Consider the following 27,475-nt stretch of genomic DNA (forward strand, 5'->3'; position numbering starts at 1 on the left):
TTCAATCTTGTATCTTCATAGTCTTGGAGTCCGGCCGATGATGATAGTTTGGCTATCCGGACACCCCCTAGTCCAGGACTCCCTCAGTAGCCCCTGAAACAGGCTTCAATGACGACGAGTCCGGCGCGCATATTGTCTTCGGCATTGCAAGGCGGGTTCCTCTGAATAATTTATAGAAGATTGTGAACACCAGGATAGTGTCCGGCTCTGCAAAATAAATTCCGCATACCACCGTAGAGAGAATAATATTTACACAAGTTCAATCTGCTGACGTATTTTGTGGCGTGACGTCACACCACTACCAAGCCTTTACTCGAATTGTTTTTATTATACCACCTCAGCGCGTTTAGCGAAGCGGTTTCCTTGGCACGTCTTGTCGAAGCAGAGATCATGTTCCCCTTATTCCGGGATTCCCATCAATACGGACGTGGGTAACCCAACCACGCCATTGATTGCGGCGCTTGGGAGATAAGCGAGTTTTATCAGGCTAGTGGGGACGTATGGTTTCGTCCGCCCATATAAGGGGATAAAGATCCAACCCTTTTACCTACGCCTTCTTCCTCCTTTGCTTAACCATCTCCGCGAACTCGAGCTCCAGCGCCCAAGTCCGCACATCTCACCTCAACCTTCTCCAACTATGTCCAGAGCGGGAGGCAAGTGGATGGCCTCCTCCGTTACGGAGGGGCACATCCAGAAGCTGCGCAGCACCGGATATCTGTCCAGCGACATCGCGCACCGGCCCCAATGAGGGGGATCTCATCCCCACCCCCAGGCCCCATGAGAGGGTAGTATTCCTTTCCCATTTCCTCCGCGGACTAGGCTTCCCACTCCATCCCTTTGTCTGGGGGCTCATGTTCTACTACGGCCTGGATTTCCATGATCTGGCCCCGAATTTCATCCTCAACATCTCGGCGTTTATCATCGTGTGTGAGGCCTTCCTCTGCATCCAGCCCCACTTCGGCTTGTGGCTCAAGACCTTCAGTGTCAAGCCGAAGATTGTGAAGGGCAGCCAAGCGGAGTGCGGAGGCGTCATGGTGGGCAAGATGACCAACGTTACTTGGCTCGAAGGCACCTTCGTGGAAACCATTAAGGGGTGGCAATCGGGGTGGTTCTACATCACCGAGCCGCGTGCCCTGAATGGGCAGCGGCCCCCGAATTCAGATCTGGCATCCCCATACGGCTCACCTCCTGGAAGGAGAGTGGCCGGACATGGGGTGATTCGGAGGAGCTGACCGGACTTCAAGCCTGCATCCAAAAGCTAGTGAACAAGAAGCTCAAGCTTGTCAACGTAGTCCAGGTCATGCTCATCCACCGGATTCTCCCATGCCAACGATGGGACTTCAATATGTGGGAGTTCGATCTGGCGCAGCACCAGACTTTGAGCGGGCTCTTCGACACTACGTACGAAGAGGCCTGGAGGGTGCTGTTTAAGGGCGCCGAGGCTCCCGCATCCGCTACCGAAGATCGCGGATTCAGCTCGCAGCGTCCGGCAAGCGAGGTAAGCGATTTTGCCCTTTACGGGACACTTGTTTTCCATAGTTTGACTCTATGCGGGATCTAAACTCCCTCTCCTTTGACAGGACTGGGTGAAGAAGGCCGAGCAGACTATCTGTCCGGCCCCTTTGCCAGAAGACCCAGCGGATGCCCGCTTAACGGGGCTGCTGGCTCCGGCACCCCACGTGGTGCTGGAGAAGAAGGCCAAGAAGAAGGCCACGGGCACTCGAAAGAGTTCCCGTTTTCAGGTGTCATCGGACGATGACACCGAGGCAGACTCCTCCCACGAAGGCGAGGGGGAGAAGAAAGAGGCCTCTCCCCCAGCGGGGGGAGGGAACAAAAGGAAGGCCTTCCCAACGAGGGAGGCCGAAGGGTCTAAGAAGGTAAGGACTCTTCCCCCGGACTGCTCTGCGAACACCGGCGACGACGACGAGGACTGGCCTCCAAGGGCCAAGCCCCTGGCGAGATCGTAAGTATCCGGACTCCCGAATAACTTCATGATTTTTCTTTTCGCCGCATGGTGTCTTTCTAATGCCGCATACAACCCTGCAGTCCGCCCAAGGATGATCTTCCCGCTTCGTCGAGCGGGTCCTTGGGTGCGTCGGATATGGATTTCCTTCCGACCGCCTCCTCCCCCCGTCATGCGGATGATGCCGAGGTGGGATCCCGGGAAGGGACCCTCCAGGAGGAGGAGGCCCCGGAGGTGCCACAGGGCAACCTCCCGGACTTTGCACCGGACTCCGCACCGGAACCTGTAGTGGCTCCGGAGTCCGGCGGGCGGCCCCTTCGTAAGAAGGGCCAGACCGTGACACCGGCGGCCTCCATCCAACCGGAGGCGCCGGATAGCTTGCTGGAGGCGCTCAACGGCGCTTCCATCGAAGAGGAACACCGCACCGTCATGAGTGCGGTGATTCGGAAGGTTCAGCTTGCCAAGAGCGGGCTGACCGAAGCCTGCAGCAGCCATCTAACAGGCTTTGAGGTAAGAATTTTGATATATGTAAAATAGTACCGCATAGACAGTAGCCCCTGATGCTCGGTTCGGTGTTCGGAAAGAAAAGCCGGACTGAGGATCTAAAAAGATATACGCAGGAGTCATAAAAAATATGTCAATATGGGATTGCAGGCTGTGCTGCTGACCTCTGTCGCACTGACTGCAGAGGTCAATACTTTGAAGCAAAGCCTCGAGCGGTCCGAGAACGAGCTCGGTCGTGCCAAGAAGCAGCTCGAGGACAAGGAAGGTGAGTAACACCTTATTAAAATTGTATCTTACAGAAAAGGATTTGGTTGCAAGAAGAATGACAAGGATAACGCGAGTATTGCAGGGGCCACGAACGAGGTGGCGACCCTGAAGGAGGCGGTGTCCGCGGCCGAACATAATGCGGCCGCGGAGCGCACCGAGCGAGAGAAGCAGGAGGCGCGGGTGGCGGAGGTACAGCAAGAGCTCCAGGCTCTCGTGGAAAAACATGAGAGTTTGGAGCGCGACTCGAAGACTCGAGAGTCCGAGCTTGCATCGGCTCTTGAGAGTGCCAAAGCCGCTAAGGCCGAAGCCTACAAGGCCCTCCAGGAAATCGAGGCGTTGAAGAAAATAGCAGCAGGTAAGGCATTTTTCATGCAAAGTAATCATGTGAGTGTGAATTACCTATCACTTACCCGAATTCGGAGCTCTCCAGGAGCGTTCGCAGATCTGCCCCGCAGCGTATCCGATGCTGCCGCTTTCTATAGGGCCGAGGAGGGGAGCTCGACAGAGAAGGTCTTCTGGTCTCAGTATGCTGAGGCCGGACATCTGGTGCCCCTTAGCGACCAGCTGAAGCAGCTGGTCGAGCTCCACAAGGTGGCCGAACAGGCCATGAAGGGCCTCATAGTTCGGCTGTGGCCCAAGGAGGCCATGCCTGGGAGCTACTTCGGCCTGGTGCGGCAGCTGGTGGATGCGTGTCCATGGGTTGAAGTCATCAAGCACTCCACCTGTATTGAAGGTGCCCGTCGGGCCCTAGCCCGCGCAAAGGTGCAATGGGGCAAGATGGATGCTGGGAAGCTTGTGACGGACGCGCCACCGCCGGGCAAGGAGTATCGCACGCCCGAAATGTATTATAAGAGTGTCCTGAAGGGTGCCCACATTATTGCGGGTGAGTGCTCCAAAGATGTAATATTTGAATAGACTCGCATTTTGTTATCCTGTGCGCTAAAAACTTTGTTCATATGCGCTAAGCAACGCTTGTTAATTTAAAATATTACCTTCTGTGCGGCCGTTTATCAAATCTGAGAGATGGCAAGTCGTCGGCTTCAGCCCCCATGCCGCGAGTGATGGGGTGTTCAGGATAAATTTGAGCACTCTTGTTCCCATTTTTGGGTCCATCTAGGGAGGCGCTCAACACAACGAACTAGGCAACCGGACTTATAATGCTTGAACACTCTCACTTAGCCATAGAATTCTATAATTTTAAATTTCGGCGAAGCCCCTAGTGTTCGGAAGGCCGAATTTGGGGCGCTATCCACGCCTGGGCCGGACAAAGCCGGTTCCTCGCTCTAAGCGGCATAAGTCTTTAGGGACTCAAAAAAAACCTCTCGAACAGCGACCGGCTCTCGCCTCATCATGACGGTCAGTTTTAGCTTTCTCCACTGAGGCGCTCGCCCAGCTCAACTGGGGCGTAATCGCAGTGGTTCTCCCAGTGCTACCTTAGCCGATACAACGGAATGTAAGGTACCAAAACATGGGAACCGGGAAAACCCAACTATTGACCCAAGACATGATTCGGAGCCGATGCATATAATGCTATAAGTTCGGGGTGCCGCACTTGTGAAAGTGTTCGAACTTATCACACCATGATGCGGGAAACATAAGCCCCTGGTGTATTTAGCCGTACCAAAGTGTACGGATGCAACATGTCATAAATGAACGTATGTATAAGAAAGAAATGCAATGATAAGCAAAAAGGTGTTGCATTGTTTATTCAAGAAATACTGCCGTGAATGCAGAATGATACAAATGGTGCGATAAGCAAGGGATGGGACTATTAAACATGTCCCCCTCCAGGGGTAGGCTGTGGAATGGTGTATAAAACAGATTTAATGCTCGTAATGGAGACCACCTGGATATTCGTCGTAGCCTTTCTCCTTCCCTGGCTGTTGCATCGTGAGTTCGGCACGTCTACTGCCGGACAGGGCTTCTGATGAACGGAGTCCTGTGGGTAAAAAAAAGAAAAAGAGAAAAAAAGAACGACACACTTGAGAGCCCCTGGTGTGGTTAAGCCGCATTCTGGGCCTATAGTGGTCGTGCCCCTCCCCCTATGCCCATGGTATCTCCAGAGCGTAATGATGTACGCGAAGGACTAGTCTTGCAATTTTGCAGGGGCTGGGGTTGGGGCCGCATTACTACGCGTGCTTGGAACGTGCCAGGTGGTCTTTTTGTAGGTTACTCCGGGCGCGTTTAGCCGTGTCCGGTCGCTTAACGGCCGGACTCGAGAATTGCCTTAAGAGGTTGCACTGTACTTCTGCCGCGAGAGCCGCTGTATGTTCCTCCGTTCGGAGAGAGCGTTCAGTGTTTCCGTTGACCGTGATGACTCCTCGAGGGCCTGGCATCTTGAGCTTGAGGTATGTGTAGTGCGGCACCGCGTTGAACTTTGCAAACGTGGTACGTCCGAGCAAGGCATGATAGCCGCTGCGGAACGGAACTATGTCAAAGATTAACTCCTCGCTTTGGAAGTTATCCGGGGATCCGAAGACCACTTCTAGTGTAACTGAGCCTGTACAATTGGCCTCTACACCTGGTATGATGCCTTTAAAGGTCGTCTTTGTGGGTTTGATCCTTGAGGGGTCTATGCCCATTTTGCACACTGTATCCTGATAAAGCAGGTTCAGGTTGCTGCCGCCGTCCATCAGGACTCTGGTGAGGTGAAATCCGTCGACGATTGGGTCTAAAACCAATGCGGCGAATCCGCCGTGGCGGATGCTGGTGGGGTGGTCCCTTCGATCAAAAGTGATCGGGCAGGAGGACCATGGATTGAACTTCGGGGTGACTGGCTCCATCGCGTATACATCCCTGAGTGCACGCTTCCGCTCCCTTTTGGGTATGTGGGTTGCGTATATCATGTTCACCGTCCGCACTTGCGGCGGGAAACCCTTCTGTCCTCTAGTGTTCGGCGGTCGGGTCTCTTCCTCGTCATTGCTATGCAGCCCCTTGTCGTTGTTTTCGGCGATTAGCTTGCCTGCCTGCTTGAATACCCAACAGTCCCTGTTGGTGTGGTTAGCTGGCTTTTCGGGGGTGCCGTGTATCTGGCACGAGCGATCAAGTATTCGGTCCAAATTGGACGGACCCAGAGTAGTTCTTTTGAATGTCTTTTTCCGCTGACCGGGTTTAGAGCCTCTGAATCCGGCATTGACTGTCGTATCCTCACTATTGTCGCCGTTAATGCGGCATTTGTCCTTGTTGCGACGTGACCTGCCATTGCGGTCCTTGATATCCGGACTGCCAGAATTTTTGCTGAGGTTGTTGCTGCGGGCTAGCCAGCTGTCCTCTCCCGCGCAGAAGCAGGTCATGAGTGATGTGAGGGCTGCCATGGATTTCGGCTTTTCCTGCCCCAGGTGCCGGGCAAGCCACTCGTCGCGGATGTTATGTTTGAAGGCCGCGAGGGCCTCCGCATCCGGACAGTCAACGATTTGATTTTTCTTAGTTAAGAATCGTGTCCAGAATTGTCTAGCCGATTCGTCTGGCTGCTGAATTATATGGCTTAGGTCGTCAGGGTCTGATGGTCGCACATACGTGCCCTGGAAGTTATCAAGGAATGCGGCTTCCAGGTCCTCCCAACTCCCAATTGATTCTGCTGGCAAGCTGTTAAGCCAATGCCGAGTTGGTCCTTTAAGCTTGAGTGGGAGGTATTTGATGGCGTGAAGATCATCACCGCGGGCCATGTGGATATGAGGGAGATAGTCTTTGATCCAAACCACGGGGTCTGTTGTGCCATCATAAGATTCAATATTCACGGGTTTAAACCCTTCGGGGATTTGATGATCCATTACTTCATCTGTGAAGCATAGTGGGTGTGCGGCGCCTCTGTATTGGGCTATATCCCGACGAAGCTCAAAAGAGCTTTGTCTACTGTGTTCGGCCCGGCCGGACTTGCTGTGTCCGGCGCGACAGATGTCGTCACATATCATGGGGCGCCCACGCGATCCGTAGATCGATCTTAATTGTCTTGCCTTATCCTCCAATATATCTCGCAAGTCCAGAGCATTCCCCTGTGGTCTTGTGCTTTTCGAGCGATGCCAGGATATGGTTCTAGTGGAGGGCCTAGAGGCCTCTCTGTCGCGGCCACGGGGTGGTCGGTCAGCCGTATCGTGCTCTAGTGATGCAGGTTTATGTGCCTCCTCCTCTAATCGGGGGAGCAGCTTGCGTTTGGGGTAGCTTTTGGAGGGGCGTTCAAGCTCATGCTCTTCGGCCGCAAGGACTTCAGTCCATCTGTCGGCTAGCAGATCTTGATCAGCTCTAAGCTGTTGCTGCTTTTTCTTGAGGCTGTTTGTCGTGGCCATAAGCTTGCGTTTAAAACGCTCTTGTTCGACGGGATCCTCAGGCACGATAAATTCATCGTCGTCGAGGCTTGCCTCGTCTCCGGAGGGAGGCATGTAATCGTCTACCTCTTCGTCTGCCGCTCTCTCATGAGGGCTGGCGTCTCCGTCCTCCTATGTTGAATCTTGCTGGAGGGGGTTGTCTTCGGCACTGTCTGGGGTGTTATTATCTTCGGTGCCGGAATCTCCATTCTTGCTGTGGCGGGATTTAGAGCGGCGCCGCTGACGCCGGCGCTTGGGCTGTTTCTTGGAGGGGTCATCCTCCGCTGTTCCTTCGCCATTCCCATCCTTTGGGATATCCACCATGTATATGTCATATGATGAGGTGGCTTTCCAGTGCCCAGTAGGCGCTGCTTCTTGGTCGTCTCCGGCATCATCGTCCATACCGTCGATGTCTTCGGAGTCGAAGTCTAGCATGTCGGTTAGATCGTCGACAGTGGCTACTAAGTGGGTGGTGGGTGGGCTTTGAATTTCTTCGTCGTCCGCGTCCCAACCGTCCTGACCGCAGTCTGACCAGGGCTCTCCTGATAACAAGAGATACTTTAGCAAACTCAAGACGTTGCCGAAAGGTGAGTGTTGAAAGATGTCCGCAGCGGTGAACTCCATGATCGGTGCCCAATCGGATTCGATTGGAGGGGGCGCGGGAAGTTCGGAGTCCAGCGAGGAGTCCGGCACCTCGGAGTCACGAGCTTCATGAGGGACAAGGTCAGTATTCGGCTCCATCGCCGTAGAGGTTGCAGCCCCCGAGGCGGTATCTAGCCACCCGTCCTCGATCTGCGCCGCCGGCTCCGAATTGAGGGTCAGAGCGGACTCATGTGCGGCCTCCAGGGCACTGTCCGGCTGCAGAGCTAAATCATGCCCATTGTGACAGTGCGGCGCGCTCGGCTATGGCTCGAATTCATTGAAGATCAAGTCTCCGCGGATGTCAGCCATGAAGTTCAAACTTCCAAAGCTGACCTGACGGCCAGGGGCGTAGCTTTCGATCTTCTCCAGGTGGCCAAGCGAATTGGCCCGCAGTGCAAAGCCGCCGAATACGAAGATCTGTCCGGGAAGAAAGGTCTCACCCTGGACTGCGTCGTTGTTGATGATCGAAGAAGCCATCGAGCCTATCGGTGATGACACAGAGGAACTCTCAATGAAAGCACCAATGTCGGTGTCAAAACCGGCGGATCTCGGGTAGGGGGTCCCGAACTGTGCGTCTAGGCGGATGGTAACAGGAGACAAGGGACACGATGTTTTACCCAGGTTCAGGCCCTCTTGATGGAGGTAAAACCCTACATCCTGCTTGATTGATATTGATGATGTGGGTATTACAAGAGTAGATCTACCACGAGATCAAGGAGGCTAAACCCTAGAAGCTAGCCTATGGTATGATTGTTGTTCGTCCTATGGACTAAAGCCATCCGGTTTATATAGACACCGGAGAGGGCTAGGGTTACACAGAGTCGGTTACAATGGTAGGAGATCTACATATCCGTATTGCCAAGATTACCTTCCACGCCAAGGAAAGTCCCATCCGGACATGGGACGAAGTCTTCAATCTTGTATCTTCATAGTCTTGGAGTCCGGCCGATGATGATAGTTCGGCTATCCGGACACCCCCTAGTCCAGGACTCCCTCAATCCTCTATTCGTCTTTTTTCCAAACCGAACATAGTCTCAGGGGCTACTATCTGTATACAGGCACAAGTTTTTTCATGTAAAAGGTGTCTTACGTTGCATACCTCAAAGTCTGTCAGTAGGCTGGTAATGGCTCCATTCAGCCCGCTCTTGGCAGACTGAATCTTCTCAACCACCGAACCCATCAGGGTACGGTGCTCCTCAACGATGGAAGCATGTCGAAGTGCTTCTGTCTGAATGTTCGGTGCCTCCAGATTAATAGAGGTTGCTGGTGGAGTCGGCGCTCCCCCTCCTTCAAAGGGGGCTGCTCGCTAGATTCTGGAGCCGTACTGGTCTCCGGAATGGTGTTCGGCTGGGGGCCAGATTGGTCATGGCCCCCGTTGTCAGTATACATAGGGGTTGGTTCCCCCATGTTCTCAATGGTCGAGGTTTTACCCTCTGGCGCCATTTGGACAGCCTCCCGCACCTCCCCATGGCTTGGAGAGGCTTTTGGAGAACACTTCGATGTCGTCCATAGCAGTTGCCGGGAGGCTCGTGGAGGCGTCTCGCTCTCCACCATGCTCGGCTCTAGCGAATTCCCCTAAGACGGTGATTGGGGAAGATCGCGGGTTGGACTGAGGCACACAAAACAAATATGTTAGAGTCACGATTATGAAACCAGACATACGTATAGTATCCTTGGGTACTTACAATGCGGCCAGGGGCTTCGATCTCGGGCGCCATTTGGGGAGGGCTTCGACGTCCAAATCTGAACCATCCAAGAGGGATATTTTCTCCCTCTTGCACGCCTCCACTCCTGGGTCTGTAGAGGCCGCCCTTTTCTTCTTCCTCACCTTAGGGGGGGATTGCTCCCTTCTTCCTCCTCCTTATCCTCTTTGTCTCCCTTGTGGGAGGAGAGAGCTTCGGCATCTTCGGACATAGAGTCCGAAATACCTTTTCGGCAGAGGCCACCTTTGGGCTCCTTGCCTTTCTTCTTGGCCTTCTTCTCTGGTGCTTGATACAGTGACGGGATCAGTGTCCTCGCTAACAGAGGAGTGGCTGGGTTTTCTGGTAGCGGCGCCAGACACCTGATCCGCTCCGCCTTTGCTATCCAGCCCTGAATAAGGAATAGGTGTCTCAATATACCCCTTGACTTATGGATCGAATTATGTTTGAAAGTAAGAAGCCTACCTCAGTAGCCAGATGCGCATTGTCAAGACCAATGTCTTCGGTCTTCTCCGGCCAAGACTTCTGGGCCTTAAAAAGCAGTTTCCAGAACTCCTCATGCATTGTACCAAAGAAGCACTGCAGGGTCCGGGGGCGTTCGGATTAAACTCCCACATGCGGAGAGGTCGGTGTTGGAATGGGAGGATCCAGCGGAAGAGCATCACTTGAATCACATCGGCAAGACTGATGTGTTTCTTTATCATACTCTTGATGCGCTTTTGCAGCGTCATCACTTTGTCGGTCGACCCCTAGTCCAGACCCTTGTTGGTCCATGACGCGAGCCGCATGGGAGGCCCAGATCTGAATTCTGGGGTAGCCGCCCATTTGGTACCATGAGGCTCGGTGATGTAGAACCACTCTTGCTGCCACGTCTTCACGGACTCCACAAAGGCTCCCTTGGGCCAAGTGGTATTGGGGAGTTTGCTCACCATGGCGCTGCCGCAATCGGCGTGCTGCCCGTCAACCACCTTCGGCTTCACATTGAAAACTTTGAGCCACAGGCCGAAGTGGGGTGGAATGCGGAGGAGCACCTCACACACGATGATGAATGCCGAGATGTGAAGGAAGGAGTTTGGGGCTAGATTGTGGAAATCTAGCCCGTAATAGAACATCAGCCTGCGGACAAAGGGGTGAAGTGGAAACCCTAGGCCACGGAGAAAGTGAGGGATGAATACAACCCTCTCACCCGGCTCTGGTGTGGGGATGATTTGCTCTTGGGTCGGGAGCCTATGTGTGATTTTCGCGGTCAAATACTTCACCTCTCGGAGCTCCTTAATATCCTTCTCAGTGACGGAGGAGGCCACCCACTTGCCCTGAGAACCGGATCCGGACATGGCTGGGAGAGTTGGGTGGTGGGAAAGGTCGAGGCTTGGGCGCTGGAACTCGAGGATGGGAAGGCTAAGGAAGAAAGAATGTGTGGGGTAAAAAGATGGATCTTTATCTGCTTATATAGGTAGCGAATATCAAGTGCCCCCGACTAGCCTTAAAACTCGCCTATTCCCAAAGGGGCCGTGCGTATGGCATAGTTGGATTACCCAAACCAGTATTGATGAAAATCCCGCAATAAGGGGGCACGATCTCTGCTTTGACAAGACGTGTCAATAGTGGCTGCGTCACCGAAACACGAAGCGGGAGGCCAAAAACCGGCTCGAAATAATAAAGAGTCCAGACGCGACTGTAGGACCTTGAAGTATGTCTAGAGGGGGGGTGATTACACTACTTGACCAATTAAAAACTTAACCTTTTCCCAATTTTAGAGTTTGACAGATTTTAGCTATTTTAGGACAAGTCAAGCAATCATCACACTATTCAAGCAAGCATGCAAAGAGTATATAGGCAGCGGAAATTAAAGTATGCAACTTGCAAGAAAGTAAAGGGAAGGGTCTGGAGGATTCAAATGCAATTGGAGACATGGATGTTTTTGGCGTGGTTCCGATAGGTGGTGCTATCGTACATCCACGTTGATGGAGACTTCAACCCACGAAGGGTAACAGTTGCGCGAGTCCACGGAGGGCTCCACCCACGAAGGGTCCACGAAGAAGCAACCTTGTCTATCCCACCATGGCCGTCGCCCACGAAGGACTTGCCTCACTAGCGGTATATCTTCACGAAGTAGGCGATCTCCTTGCCCTTACTAACTCCTTGGTTCAACTCCACAATCTTGTCGGAGGCACCCAAGTGACACCTAGCCAATCTAGGAGACACCACTCTCCAAGAAGTAACAAATGGTGCGTTGATGATGAACTCCTTGCTCTTGTGCTTCAAATGATAGTCTCCCCAACACTCAACTCTCTCTCATAGGATTTGGATCTGGTGGAAAGAGGGTTTGAGTGGAAAGCAACTTGGGGAAGGCTAGAGATCAAGATTCATATGGTAGGAATGGAATATCTTGGCCTCAACACATGAGTAGGTGGTTCTCTCTCAGAAATGGTAAGTTGGAAGTGTAGGTTTAGTCTGATGGCTCTCTCCACGAATGAAGAGGAGGTGGAGGGGTATATATAGCCTCCACACAAAATCTAACTGTTACACACAATTTACCAAACTCGGTGGGACCGATTCAACAGACTCGGTCAGACCGATTTAGTAAACCTAGTGACCGTTAGTGATTTTCGGTGGGACTGACATGCAACTCAGTGAGACCGATTCGGTTAGGGTTAGGGCATAACGTAATCTCGGTAAGACCGATTACACAAACTCGGTTAGACCGATTTTGGTAATAAGCTAACCAGAGAGTTGGTCAGGTAAACTCGGTGGGACCAGTTTGCTCTTTTCGGTAAGACCAAAATGTTACAAAAGGGAAACAAAGAGTTTACATTGCGATCGCTCACTTTGGTTAGACCGAAACGTTACGAAGGGAAACAGAGAGATTACAATCCCATCTCAGTGAGACCGAGATCCCTATCGGTGGGACCGATTTGCTTAGGGTTTGTGGCAGTGGCTATGACATTTGAAATCGGTGGCGCCGGATTGGAAGAATCGATGTGACCGATTTTGGCTTTGGGTTTAGGTCATTTGTGGATGTGAGAAAGTAGCTGAGGGTTTTGGAGCATATCACTAAGCACATGAAGCAAGAGGCTCATTAAGCAACACCTCATCCCTCCTTGATAGTATTGGCTTTTCCTATAGACTCAATGTGATCTTGGATCACTAAAATATAAAATGAAGAGTCTTGAGCTTTTGAGCTTGAGCCAATCCTTTGTCCTGAGTATTTTGAGGGATCCACTTTCATCATCCATGCCATGCCATTCGTTGAGCTTTCCTGAAATAATAGTCTTGGAATAGCATTAGCTCAATGAGCTATATGTTGTTATGAATTACCAAAACCACCTAGGGATAGTTGCACTTTCAATCTCCCCCTTTTTGGTAATTGATGACAACATATAGATCAAAGCTTCGACAAATGATAGTAAGAAAAAACATCATCGCTTTGAGAAGTATGTGATAAGCAAGAGCTCCCCCTAAATTTGTGCATAGTTTAAAATTTGCTTTGGACTACAAATGCACAAGGAATTAGGCTCATGGGTTACTCTTCCATGTCACATACATCTTGGTGGAGCGCTCAAAATGATAAGTATTGAATACATGCACTCATCACCAAGCAAAGTGAGTGATCACATAAGATATATAAGATAATATCATCAAACATGCATAAGTGTAGCTTATGATTAAACACATGATCATCAATGTCTCACAAGAATAGCATAGTATCTCAAGCAATCAAAAGCAAACAAGTTTGAACCAACAAAGCAAGAGAGAACAAAAGCAACACTCTCTCTCTCGAAGCCTATGATCTATACATTTTTCTCCCCCTTTGGCAACAAGTTACCAAAAAGTTCATAGAAAAAGCATAGTGCTAGATCGACTTTCAGGCTTGATCTTTAGTTGGTGGTGTAGAGATGGCTCCTTGGAAGAAGGCTTCAGTTGATGTAGAGGGTGCTGGAGTTGATGCTGAAGCTGGTTGCACTGGAGCTGTAGGAGCTGTAGCTGGTGCACATGATGCTGCTCTGGTGTCTGGCACTGGCACAGCAGCTGACCTCTGAGCTCTAGGCACTCTGGCAAAGACATTAGTGGTAGTCTTGCCCTTCCTCTCCTGCATGTCATCCTGCAGTTTCTCCACAACTGTCTGAATCTCAGTTACCTTGACATCAAGATCATGAAATTTGAGTTCCATGGTTCTTTCCAGGCTCTCCTGATTTTGAGTGAGGGTGGCCAATCCCTTCTCAATCCTCAGAGATGATGCTATCAAGTAACCAAGCTGCTCCTGCTTGCTCTTCAAGAAATACTCAGATGCCTCCTCTTGAGTTGGCATCTTGGCAGCCTTCTCCTTCCTTGCCTTCTCCTTCTTCTCTTGAGCTTGAACTGATGATGGATCATCCTCATTCATGACAACCTCATTGTCCTCAAAGTCTGCATAGAGTGGAAAATGTTCCCTATCCAATAGATACTTGCCAGTTCCCATCTTTGAGTTAATCAACTCCTGGATCTGAGGGGCATATCCACAACTCCTCTTCTGATCTGCTGCAGTCCTCTTAATAGTTTCAACTATAAGGCTCATGACTTTGAATTTCTGAGGCACATCAAATAAATGCAACATATTGATTGCATGCCCTCTGATCATGTTGTGGTCACCAGACTTAGGCAATAGAGTGTGCCTTAGGATCCAATTGATTGTAGGTAGCCCTGACAGAAGAAAGTGGACTAATCCAAAAGAGAAAGTCTCTAGGGCTTTGTCTGGGATCTCGTTGTACATGTGTGCCATGGTATTGTGTCCCATTTTCTTCTTGGCATATACATCCAGATCATCTTCATTTTCCTTTGGGGAATTTATCAATTTTGCCCACTCCTCAACTGTTGACTGGTACCTTGTACCTTCAGACATCCAAACTATTCTCCCATCTGGATAGAAGTGTGCTGTGGAGTAGAATTGCATGATAAGTTCATCATTCCAGTTTGTGAGCTTTTGCCCAACAAAGTCTGCAACTCCACAAGCAACAAAGTTGTCTTGTACTCCAGGATAGTGCTCTTCATTTTCCTTCATGTAAGTCCAGTCGACCCACCTCATATCACAAACTATGGGCTTCTTATCCAACAAAATTGTCTCATAGAAGTCCTGCTGTTCCTTTGTATGGAACCTGTAATCAACAGCAGTTCTTCTCCTTGTGGCATATGGATCTGCCATCCTCCATAGCCTCAACCCTGAGTCTTTTCTGATGTTCATGTCCTCAGCCACAGGATGGGCATCATTGTGGTCTGGTATCTTAGGCTTGAGCTTCCTCAGAACTTGTCCTTCTTCATCTTCCTCCTCAGCAACCTCAGGCACTGGGGCCTTGTTTTTCTCAGCAGCTGGAATACTCCTGGTATTCCTCTTTGGTGCAGACTTGGCCTTGGGGGCAGCTTTGGGTGCTTCCTTGGGTTTAGATGTTGCAGCCCCTGATCTAATAGCATCTCCCATAAGCTTTGGTGCCTTTGGTGCTGGTGCAGCAAGCTCTTCTTCTTCTTCCATCATGTAAGGTTGACCAACAACTCTGGCCATGGTCTTCTTGAACCTTTCCTTCCTCTTCTTGCCTTCAGCAGCTGGCTCTTTGGGATCAGGCTTTTCAGGCAGTTGAGTTGATGCTCTGGCTTTGGACATTGGTTGTCTTCCTGCAGGCCTTTTGATCTTCATGCCTGGCTTTGTATCCTTTGCTGAGCCATACTCCTTTTTGAGCACTACCGTCTTGGAGGTAGCCTCATCCTCTTCAGCTCTATAATCCTCATCTTCAAAGTCTGAAGTTCTCTTCTTCCTTTGCCTTGTAGCAGCCTTAGGCAGGTTGCTAGGAGTGCTTCTGCTACCTTCATCTGAAGTGCTGGAGGGACTAGTGCCCTCACTCATGTGAATCTGCTCTGCTGACCTGTTCTGGCTGTCACTCTGGTCTGACATGATGCAAACACTGACTGCTGACCCTGTGAAGAGTTGTAGATGAGATAGAGTGGATGAGCATCACAAAATGCAGAGATTTTTGCAAAAGAATGATTCAAAAATTCAGTTTTAGTTTTCCACAGAAAGCATTTTGGATCAATCGATTTTCAAACTCGGTGATACCGAAGCAGTTTTTGGAACCTAAACTGATGAAGTCGGTTGGACTGAGTCACAGTTCGGTGGCACCGAGACTGCTAGGGTTTCACAAAGTCCTAAAATCGGTTGCACCGATTAGTAAATCTCGATCAGACCGAGAGTTACTAATGTAATGGCATAAGCCAAATCGGTGGGACCGAGTTTTTCAACTCGGTAGGTCCGAGATGGTTTCGGCGGAAACCTAACCCTAAATTTTCAAATCCCATCTAATCTACGGATTGCATTGACTAGATAGGAGTGTTTCAATCGTGGCAAGAATCAATAAGAACACAATGTGCTAGGAATCGGACGAGGATAGCATAGTGATCGAGTCCATACCCTAGTGCGGCGATGAACTCGCTACGGCGGCAACGGCGGGGTTGAATTCCGTTGACGGCGGCGGAGACCAGCGACAGGAGGCGGCTGGTGACAAGGAGACGATCCGGAGACCTTGGAGGCAGAGCGAGCTATTGCACGGGCGAAGAGGTTCGGAGGAATTTCCAAATTTTTGCCCGTGACTATATATAGCCCGACCCTATCGGTGTGACCGAGTGGAACAACTTGGTGGCACCGAGATGCATAACTGTGTTCAGTTACAGCAACTCGGTGTGACCGAAAAGTTCAAATCGGTTGCACCGAGATTGAAAACCTAGATCGACTTAGTGATCTCGGTGGGACCGAAATGGAGGATTCGATCAGACCGAGAATCACAAAGAAGTTTTGGAAGTTTAAGTCTATGACAAATCGGGGACTCCAAGTGCTCCTCACACACAGTGGTTCAAATCTGACTTGAACAAATTTTGTGATGTAGCATGAATAGAGTTTGAGATGAGAAAAGCATAGATAGCTAGATAAAGTTCTTAGGCATTCTTGTCCATCCACTTGGCCAAAAGAAGAAAGAACCAAACAATCAAAACAACAAGTGGATGTCCTTGAATGAATAAAATATGCACCAACATGCTCACACAATAAGATATCAAATGAAATATGTGGCAAAGCATGCACAACCAATTCTAGCATCTATCAAACAATTGGCGATGACTAGGTCATCTATATATGAGTATATTGACTTAGGAGTCAAATGATAAACATTTGATCATAGGTCATACTCATCGTTTAAGCTCAAGTGGGGTTACCACTTTTACATAATGCATTGATGGGTTCACACCATTAGAGTTGCTTTGACTCAATTCTTAGAGTTAAGCTCCCCCTAGATGTGAGATCCCCTTTTAGAGGGATGAACTAACCTCGGGTTTTGTCGATGATGACTTCATATAGGTGTTGAAGATGTGGATGCTCAATGTTGATGTAGATCATTTGGAGCAATCCTTTGGAGTGAGTTGCACTTTCAACTTGCCTACATGGGTTAGTCCCACAAGGAACAAACAAGAATATCCAAAGACATAGAGTGATGCACACACAAGATGATGTCTATGAAAACATTAGGTTACCTTGTCCCTTGCCTTACCAACATGAGGGTTTGTGACTCCTTGAACTAGTGCAAGATGTGGAAGTTGATTGCACTTGTCATTGCCATAACGATATGAGTGAAGAATGTTGGCGGAGTCACCCTCAAGAACTCTCTAGTTCTTCTTCTTCGGGATCCACATCATCTTGATGGGAATCCTTGGAGTTTTAGTTGTACTTGATGAAGTAGAACTTGACGTAGTCTTGGGAAGCCACTTGAACGAGGCCTTAGGTGCTTCTTCAAATGCATCAATCTCTTCTTGAAGCTTGTCCTTGCCTTTGTTCTTGTGGTCTTGTGGTGGAAGATCATCTTGAGCTTGTGTTCCCTTGAAGGAAGTAGGATCATACTTCTCTTGTTGAGGAACAAACTTCGTCTTGGGATATTGATCTTCTTCCCACTCAACTCCATTGGCATTGAACTTTCATTCAAAACCAACACCTTGATTCTTCCAGTGTCTTCCTTGCTTGCGTACAATTTCCTCGAATTGCTTACTCCCAACAAGGCTCTTGTAAACACCTTTCTCTATAATTCCCTTCAATAAGCTATTTTCTTGCTCAAGTGTAACTTGGCTAAGAGAATCATTAGTGGAATCAAGAGAACTACTAGAAGCAACAGTATTGGATATGACATTGTTATTGTTACTACTAGAGGAAGTATCTTTCTTGTACTTGTTAGTAGACTTGACTTGAGGCATGTAAGTAGATAGGAGTAAACGCTTGGCAATGTAAGAAGAACTTTTCTTACGGAGATCATCATTGATTGCTTTTAAGAACTCATGCTCTTGCTCAAGATTGAGCTTTTCAAAGCGTAACTTCTCATGAGCCCTTAAAAGTTCTCGATGATCTTCGAAGATAGTTTCATGAGCCAACTTAAGAGTGTTTAGTTCTTTAGTTAGCAGCTCAATTTTCTCCTTAGCATTGTCATTCGTTTGATTAGCATGATTAATTGACGTTTCATCATAGTATTCATCACTAGAGTTGTCAACAAGTAAATCATCATCCACAAGCAAGTCATCTTCATCACTATTGAAATCAACATACTCAGGATGAGTTACCTTTGGACCTTTGGCCATGAAGCATCTTCCAATTCCTTCATTTGGTGAATCAAATATGTCGTAGGAGTTGGTTGACACAAGTGCTAGACCGTCAACGCCTTCATCTTGAGTATATTCGAAGTCGGAGTGATAGCTTCTCTCGGAGTGATGGTCGGAGTCGGAGCCGGATACCCATTCACCAACATGAGCTTGATGTCTTTGTTTTGTGTAGCTCCTTGATGACTTGTCCTTCCTTTTCGAATCCTTGCTTCTCTGTGAGGGTCTTCGTTCATAACGATCATCTCTACTCCTCCACTCTCTTGGTGGTGATTCTTCTCTTTTGCTTCTTCTTTTTGGAGAATCTTCTCTTCTTTTTTAGGGTGTCGTACACTCATTGGAATAGTGTCCAGGCCTCCCACAATTGTAGCAATTGCGCACTCGACTAGAAGATCTTTTGTCATGATAAGACCTTGACTTGGAGCTTCTTTCTTTGCTTCTGCTCTTGTAGAATTTGTTGAAGTTCTTCACCATTAAGCTCAATTCTTCATTGAAGGTTTGTTTCTCACTCGATGATGTGGGGGCTTCACTTGAGGCTTTGTAAGCACCACTTGACTTGTTGTGAAGTTCCTCCTTATCCTTGAGTGACATTTCATGAGCAACAATTCTTCCAATGACTTCCGTTGGCTTGGGATCTTTGTAGTTTGGCATCATTTGGATCAATGTGCACATGGTATCATACTTTCCGTCCAATGCTCTTAGGATTTTCTTGATGATGAATCTGTCGGTCATCTCTTCACTCCCTAAGCCGGCAATCTCATTTGTGATAAGTGCAAGCCTAGAGTACATTTCAGCGACACCTTCACCATCCTTCATTTTGAACTTGTCAGGCTGACTTTGGAGCACATCCAACTTGGATTCCTTGACGAATTCATTACCTTCATGCATATCAATCAAAGTATCCCAAATTTCCTTTGCATTCTCAAGACGGCTGATTTTGTTGAATTCATCGGGGCACAATCCGTTGAAGATGATCTCACAAGCTTGAGCGTTGTATTGCAGCATCTTCAATTCTTCCGCATTAGCTTCACGGTTCGGCTCTCTCCCATTAAAGAATTCACCTTGCAAGCCAATACAAATAATTGCCCAAACGGCGGGGTTATGTCCAAGAATATGCATTTTCATCTTATGCTTCCAACTAGCAAAATTAGTACCATCAAAGTAAGGACCTCTACGGTGATAGTTTCCCTCGCTAGACGCCATACTCTCCTAGATTGTGAAACCAAGGCTATGACCACCAAAAGCTATGGAAATCAAAGCAAATGGAGACCAAAGCTCTGATACCACTTGTAGGACCTTGAAGTATGTCTAGAGGGGGTGATTAGACTACTTGACCAAATAAAAACTTAACATTTTCCCAATTTTAGAGTTTGACAGATTTTAGCTATTTTAGGACAGGTCAAGCAATCATCACACTATTCAAGCAAGCATGCAAAGAGTATATAGGCAGCGGAAATTAAAGCATGCAACTTGCAAGAAAGTAAAGGGAAGGGTTTGGAGGATTCAAACGCAATTGGAGACATGGATGTTTCTGGCGTGGTTCCTATAGGTGGTGCTATCGTACATCCATGTTGATGGAGACTTCCACCCACGAAGGGTAATGGTTGCGCGAGTCCACGGAAGGCTCCACCCACGAAGGGTCCACGAAGAAGCAACCTTGTCTATCCCACCGTGGCCATCGCCCATGAAGGACTTGCCTCACTAGCGGTAGATCTTCACGAAGTAGGTGATCTCCTTGCCCTTACAAACTCCTTGGTTCAACTCCACAATCTTGTCGGAGGCTCCCAAGTGACACCTAGCAAATCTAGGAGACACCACTCTCCAAGAAGTAACAAATGGTGCGTTGATGATGAACTCCTTGCTCTTGTGCTTCAAATGATAGTCTCCCCAACACTCAACTCTCTCTCATAGGATTTGGATCTGGTGGAAAGAGGGTTTGAGTGGAAAGCAACTTGGGGAAGGCTAGAGATCAAGATTCATATGGTAGGAATGGAATATCTTGGCCTCAACACATGAGTAGGTGGTTCTCTCTCAGAAATGGTAAGTTGGAAGTGTAGGTTTAGTCTGATGGCTCTCTCCACGAATCAAGAGGAGGTGGAGGGGTATATATAGCCTCCACACAAAATCTAACCATTACACACAATTTACCAAACTCGGTGGGACCGATTAAACAAACTCGGTCAGACCGATTTAGTAAACCTAGTGACCGTTAGTGATTTTTGGTCGGACTGACATGCAACTCAATGACGTAATCTCGGTAAGACCGATTACACAAACTTGGTGAGACCGATTTTGGTAATAAGCTAACCAGAGAGTTGGTCAGGTAAACTCGGTGGGACCAGTTTTCTCTTCTCGGTGAGACCAAAATGTTACAAAAGGGAAACAAAGAGTTTACATTGCAATCTCGGTGGGACCGATCGCTCATTTCGGTTAGACCGAAACGTTATGAAGGGAAACAGAGAGATTACAATCCCATCTCGGTGAGACCGAGATCCCTATCAGTAGGACCAATTTGCTTAGGGTTTGTGGCAGTCGCTATGACATTTGAAATCGGTGGCGCCGGATTGGAAGAATCGGTGTGACCGATTTTGGCTTTGGGTTTAGGTCATTTGTGGATGTGAGAAAGTAGCTGAGGGTTTTGGAGCATATCACTAAGCACATGAAGCAAGAGGCTCATTAAGCAACACCTCATCCCTCCTTGATAGTATTGGCTTTTCCTATAGACTCAATGTGATCTTGGATCACTAAAATATAAAATGAAGAGTCTTGAGCTTTTGAGCTTGAGCCAATCCGTTGTCCTTAGTATTTTGAGGGATCCACTTTCATCATCCATGCCATGCCATTCATTGAGCTTTCCTAAAATAATAGTCTTGGAATAGCATTAGCTCAATGAGCTATATGTTGTTATGAATTACCAAAACCACCTAGGGATAGTTGCACTTTCAGCGACACTACAAAAAAAAGACACATCCGTGACATTTTGGGCCGAACAAAATTTTTTTCTGTCATACATATGACACTTCTATGACAATAATTGTGACAAAAGCCGGTATCATCATAGACGTGGTGGGCTCCTACTTCTATGAGAAAAAATCATGATAGAAAATGGGCTTTTCATCCTGGGTGGGCCGGAGACGCAGCTGCATGACATTCTTTGGGTTGGCCATGACGGAAAAAATCATGGTAGAAGCGAGGGGGAGGAAAATTTCGGGGAGTTACCGGTTACGGTGGGAGAGCGATGCGCGTTTCTCTCGTACGTACGCGAGCGTGTGCGAGGCATTGGCTCTAACTGAACCCGAGCGAGGCGTTGGGCTCTAACTGAACCCGAGCGAGGCGTTGGGCTCTAACTGAACCCGAGCGAGGCGCTGGGCTCTAACTGAACCCGAGCGATTGCACTACAGGCTACGCGTTACTGAACCCGAGTGATCGATCAATGGCTGTTAACTGAACCCGATGGAGCGATTCCTTCGCTACTGCTGCTAACTGAAGCCGATCTATGCTGCCTCTGGGATGAATAGTGAGCGTTGCGGGGGGGTTTGGATGAACAGTGAGCGGTGGCATTGCCTCTGGATGAACAGGAACTCGTGGTGTGGAGGGCTGGATGAACAGTAGACGGTGGAGGGGTGGCCGTGGAGGGGTGGTTGAACAGGACCCCGTGGTGTGGAGGGATGGATGAATAGTAGACGGTGGAGGGGTGCCCGTGGAGAGGTGGTTGAACAGTAGCCGGTGGAGTAGCGCGCGGTGGAGGCTGGATGAACAGGAGCCCGTGGAGGCTGGAGGAGGTCGACGGTAGCCCATGGAGGCTGGAGGAGGTCGACGGTGGAGATGAACAGTATCCCGTGGAGTCCCATTTTGCGGTACGCCACACCCCTCCCCTCCCGTTTCGACCGCAGCGCTCCAACACAAGTCCGTTTCGTCCGTTTTGCGGTATGCCACACCCCTCCCGATCAACAGGACCCCCGTTTTGACCGTAGGAGGTCCGTTTCCTCCGTTTTGTGGTACGCCACACCCCTCCTGATCAACAGGACCCCCATTTCGACCGTAGGAGGTCCGTTTCCTCCGTTTTGCGGTACACCAGGCCCCTTCCGATCAACAGGACCCCGTTTCGAACGTGGCCGATCGAACACAAGGCCATTTCCTCTGTTGTGTGGTACGCCAGGCCTCGTTTCCATCGCCTATTCCGTCCAAGCCCTCCCGATGAACATGACCACGCATTCTGTTCCGACCCAGCCGGTTGGCTCCCCATGAACATGACGACGATGATGTTTCTCTGTTCCGACCCAGCCATGTACGTATGTGTGATAGGCGTTAGAGACCCTTCCCGTATGTACGTACGTGGCCGTATTTTCTTTCTTGCACCCTCGCCGTTGTACATACGTGTAAATGCTACGTGCGCGCCTCTACTACGACACGTGCTTGCCTCTACATCTACGACACGTGCGCGCCTCTACATCGACCAGTATGTACGTACACGTTCACGACCAGAATGACAACGCTACATACGCTTCGACCAGGTGGGTCCCGACTGTCAGGCACTTCCTTGCATGCAAAGATGTAGCTGGTGGGTCCCAGCAGTCAGGGGGGCGAATCGTTTTGGTTTTTTTGCCCAGACGCACTTCCTTGCGTGCGAAGATGTAGCTAGTGGGTCCCAGCAGTCAGGGGGCGAATCTTTTTTTTGCCCGGACGCACTTCCTTGCGTGCGAAGGTGTCGCTGGTGGGTCCCAGTGGTCAGGGGGGCGAATCATTTTGTTTTTTTGCCTGGACGCACTTCCTTGCGTGCGAAGATGTAGCTGGTGGGTCCTAGCAGTCAGGGGGAAATGTTTTTTCATGAAATACAGTGGCCCGTCCGATGGGTCCCAGCTGTCAGGTGGAGGAATCATTATTTTCCGCGTAATAAGGAGGCACTTCCTTGCTGCGGCCGTGGACCCAGCTGTCAGCCTCTCCACGTACAGTCCACGTCCGATGGAAGTTGTTCCTTGACCATGTTGACCATGCTGTGGCGAGAGCACCAGGGCGGTGGACGACGGCGAGGCCTAGGAAGGGGGTGACGGGGAGCCGGGGAAGTAGCGGCAGTGGAAGCCCGCGCGGAGAGGAGTACGAGGGTTCACTGGTTCGGCTGCGGTGTGAGGCTGTCGTCGCCGCAGGGCCTGGCCAGCGGTGGGAATAGTAGGGGCGGTGAGGCCACCGCGGCAGCACAGCCGGCCACGGGAGGCAGGAGCATGCGGCACGACCGGCGCTGCTTTGGGTGGCTGGATCAAGAACACCAGAGGTTGAAGAAGCACTACGGCCGTTGGATGGACATCGTACGGTCACTGGAGCTAGAATCGTTCATATTGACTAAAGTTGACAAAGGCCCTCGTCCCAGTCAACTTAGTAGGCCCACAAGTCAGCCTCCCACCATGGTGGGTCCCAGCTAGCAAGGGGAGTATTCATTTTTTTGTGCGTAATAAGGAGGCACTTCCGGTGGGTCCGAGCTGACCGCGCGGGGAACGTGTTTTCGCAAAATACGTTGGCCCGTCCAGTGGGTCCCAGCAGTCAGGGGGGAAATGTTTTTTTTGTGAAATAAGGTGGCCCGTCCGATGGGTCCCTGCTGTCATGTGGAGGAATAATTATTTTGCGCGTAATAAGGAGGCACTTCCTTGCGGCCGCCTGGACCCAGCTGCTAGCCTCTCCACGTACAGTACTCTTCTGATGGAAGTCGATCGTTGACCACGTTGACCACGCCGCGCTGAGAGCACCAGGGCGGTGGTCTGGACGACGGCGAGGCCTAGGAAGGGGACAACACGGAGCCGGGGAAGACGCAGCAGTGGTAGCCCGCGCGGAGAGGAGTACGAGGGTTCACTGGTTCGACTGCGGCGTGAGGCTGCCGTCGCCGCAGAATAACATGGGGTGTGGGTGAGTAGAGGGATACCCTGGGCTAGCGGTGGGAGTAGTAGGGGGCGATGAGGCCTCCGCGGCATCACAGCCGGCCATGAGAGGCAGGAGCACGCGGCAAGACCGGCGCTGCTTTGGGCGGCTGGAGCAAGAAGACCAGAGGTTGAAGAAGCACTATGGCCGTTGGATGGACATCGTACGGTCACTGGAGCTAGAATCGTTCATATTGACTAAGTTGACAAAGCCCTCCGTCCCCGTCAACTTAGTCGGCCCACAAGTCATCCTCCCACTATGGTGGGTCCCATCTAGCAGGGTGGGTATTCATTTTTTGTGCGTAATAAGGAGGCACTTCCTTGCTTGCGAAGATATAGCTGGTGGGTCCGACATGTCAGCGGGGGGAATGTTTTTTCGCGAAATACAGAGGCTCTTCCGGTGGGTCCCAGCTGTCAGGTGGAGGAATCATTATTTTGCGCGTACAGTCCACGGCCGATGGATGTCGTTCGTTGACCACGCTGACCAGGCTGCGCTGAGAGCACCATGGTGGTGGACGACGGCGAGGCCTAGGAAGGGAACGACACGGAGCCGGGGAAGACTTGGCAATAGTTGCCCACGCGGTGGGGAGTACGAGGGTTTACTGGTGCGGCTGCCATCGCTGGAAAATAACAGGAGGTATGGGTGAGTAGAGGAATGGCCTGGCCAGCAATGAAGTAGGGTGGGGCGGTGCGGCCTGTGCGGCAGCACAGCCGGCCACGGGAGGCGGGAGCAGGCAGTCCCACCAGAGCTGGTTGGGCGGCTGGAGCAAGAAGATCAGATATTGAAGAAGCAGCACGGCCGTTGGATTAACATCCAACGGTCACTGCTGCTAGAATCGTTTGTGGACTAAGTTGACAAAGCCAAAGTACACGTCAACCTAGTAGACCCACAAGTCAGCCTCCAAATCTGTCCCAAACAGCACACAGTCCGAAATTTCTAGCCGGATTAATTTTAAATCTAAATATACCTTAATTTAAATTCAATGAAATTTTACTCGCACAAAAACAATGAAATTTAAAATATCAAAATCCAAAAGAAAACAGTATTTGGGAACTAATTGCCTGTTTGCTGTATTTTTTTCATTTTACAGCCCATTTATTATTACTTATAGCCCATTTATTATTACTTATAGCCCATTTATTATTACTTATAGCCCATTTCTTATTACTTATAGCCCATTTTCTGGGCAAAATGCATCCCTCCTCGTCTTGAAAGATTTCCGGCCCAGCAGGGCGTAGAAAAGCAAGTAGGCCTATGTTGGTTATTCTGCAAAAAACAAAATAGCTGGCTAGCCATTTTTCAGAAAGGAAAAAAACAAACTGGGCTGGTCATGTGCTAAACATATGAAATAAAAGCCTGGGCTAGATGGGCCACGGGTCCCGCACAACCCAGTTGATACCCTTCTCCGTCCCGAAAAAACAAAATTACTACGCGCGATGTTGGGTCCCTACTATCATCCTCACCATGTACAGTCATCTCCTTATTCCTCTCGGTTGTTGACCATATTGACAACACTGGAGGGCGGCGCCGCGGCGAGCGCGGAGGACGATGGTGAGGCCTCAGACGGGAACGAACAGGAGCCGGGGAAGATCACAGCCAGCCATGGGAGGCGGGAGCAGGCGGTCTCGCCGGCGCTGGTTTGGCTTTGGCGGCTCGAGGAAGAAGAGACTGAAGAAACGCGACAGACGTTGAATGTCAATCGAACGGTCAAGGTTGGCACAATCGTTTTTTGACTAAGCGGACACCAAGTAGCATACTTTTTTATATATAGGAAGAAAACTGCGAGGAAAATGCGTTCGTCTGCCGTCCTCCTCACAGGGAACGTTCGCCACATAAGTGACTAGCACCCTTGGTTTTCAACCGAGAGGTCTTGGGTTCGAGTCCGAGGAACTCTCAATTTTGTCCTCCTTCCTTCCTCGCAAAAAAGGGAAAGAAAATCAAAGACTTGGGAAGGCGTACAGAACAAGCTAGTGTACCAGTAAAGAGACGTTGCCGAGTTTTAGAAAAAAGAAAGACGTGCTCCTATAGCTGGTTCGAATCCAAACCTAGACTATGACTATATATGGTGCTATGCTACTCTGCAAGTAATGAAACTGACATATCCAACGTTCGCTTCTCCTCTTCTCTACTTACTCTCCCTAGCATCAGAAGCTCTGGCCGCAGCAACCATGTCCGCTGGCTGCTCGTCCACCTGCTCTTTAGCAGGCAACAACCAGATATGCGCCAAGTCGCCACCCGTACCATCACCTGTGGGTCTCATCACACCCCCGCCGGCACGCGCACCGTAGCCGATTGCTCATCACAACCCGCTGCCGTTGGTGTGCTGCCACTGCTGCAAATCACGCAAAGTCATCTGTCGCGTCTCAACCACAATCCGCAACCCTGGCCGAGTCTTCTACAAATGCCCGAATCATGGGGTAATAATATGTTTAAGTGTTGTTCTGCTGCTTTCAGTTGCTGATTTTTTTTAATAGTTTGGTTGATGATCTTCCAATTTGATTCATGCAGAAAAGGGAAGATTCGTGTGATTTGTATTTCTGGGAAGTTGCTGATGTGGGGGAATGCAACTACGCTGATTATTTGGTTAGCCGAGGAATCCCAATACCAGCAGGTTGGGGTGTTGGACAAGTAACTAAAGGAACGACAAAAGAGGAAGATGCAGAGCAGAAGGTTAAAGACACAGTTCCTCTGATCATGGCCAAGCAACAGCTGCTGAACGGCCTTGATAGCAATGAGGAGATGAAAGAGCTTGTGAAGATAATGGGCAAAATCGATGTGCTTTGTAGGATGATTGTCTCTTTATTTGCAGTGTATGTAGCACTCGTGATGTATTCAGTGGCTACGACATGAGCACTTTGCTGAAACTAGTAATGAATGAAACCTGTGTAGCAGGCTGGGCGTAGTGTTGTGAACATCTAATGATTTCTATTAACAGAGATCAGGAGGTATCCCCTTTTGCTCATATAAATAAATAGATAACAGAGGCCCTATCGGGTCAGCTTTGTTCTCATTCAAAGACGTCGAGCAAATTGCAGTCCAACAGCAAACTATGTCATCAAATTCAAGTTTCACAGCCAAATATGAGTACAGCTAAACAACAATGTCATCATGTTTTAGCTGTCATACAATCACCAAACACAAATCAGCATACATAACAAGTGATGTTCTCACAGCAAAATACTAAACAACATGTTCATTAGGTTTCAGTTGTCATAGCAAACACAATTTCACATAGTAGATAAAAAACATCTTCTGACAGGCAAATACGACAAAAGCAATGTAATCATGATCCGCAGCAACAGCGTCAACATCTTCGCCATGTGTATCAGTCTAAATTGTAATTCCCCACAGTGTCATCATCTTCTTCGTCCTCAATGTCCTCGAACATTGGCTTCTTCTTGATCAACTCTTGTATGTCCATAGCTCGACAGGCAATCTTTTCGCCGACGTCATTGATATGATGGTTCTCAAAGATATTAGGAACATCTGTGTTATCTTGTACATCAGGAGCAGTGTAAGCATCATCTTGTTATGCAACT

The sequence above is a fragment of the Triticum dicoccoides genome, chromosome 1B (genome assembly GCF_002162155.2).
Source record: "Triticum dicoccoides isolate Atlit2015 ecotype Zavitan chromosome 1B, WEW_v2.0, whole genome shotgun sequence".
In the NCBI taxonomy this organism is placed as follows: domain Eukaryota; kingdom Viridiplantae; phylum Streptophyta; class Magnoliopsida; order Poales; family Poaceae; genus Triticum; species Triticum dicoccoides.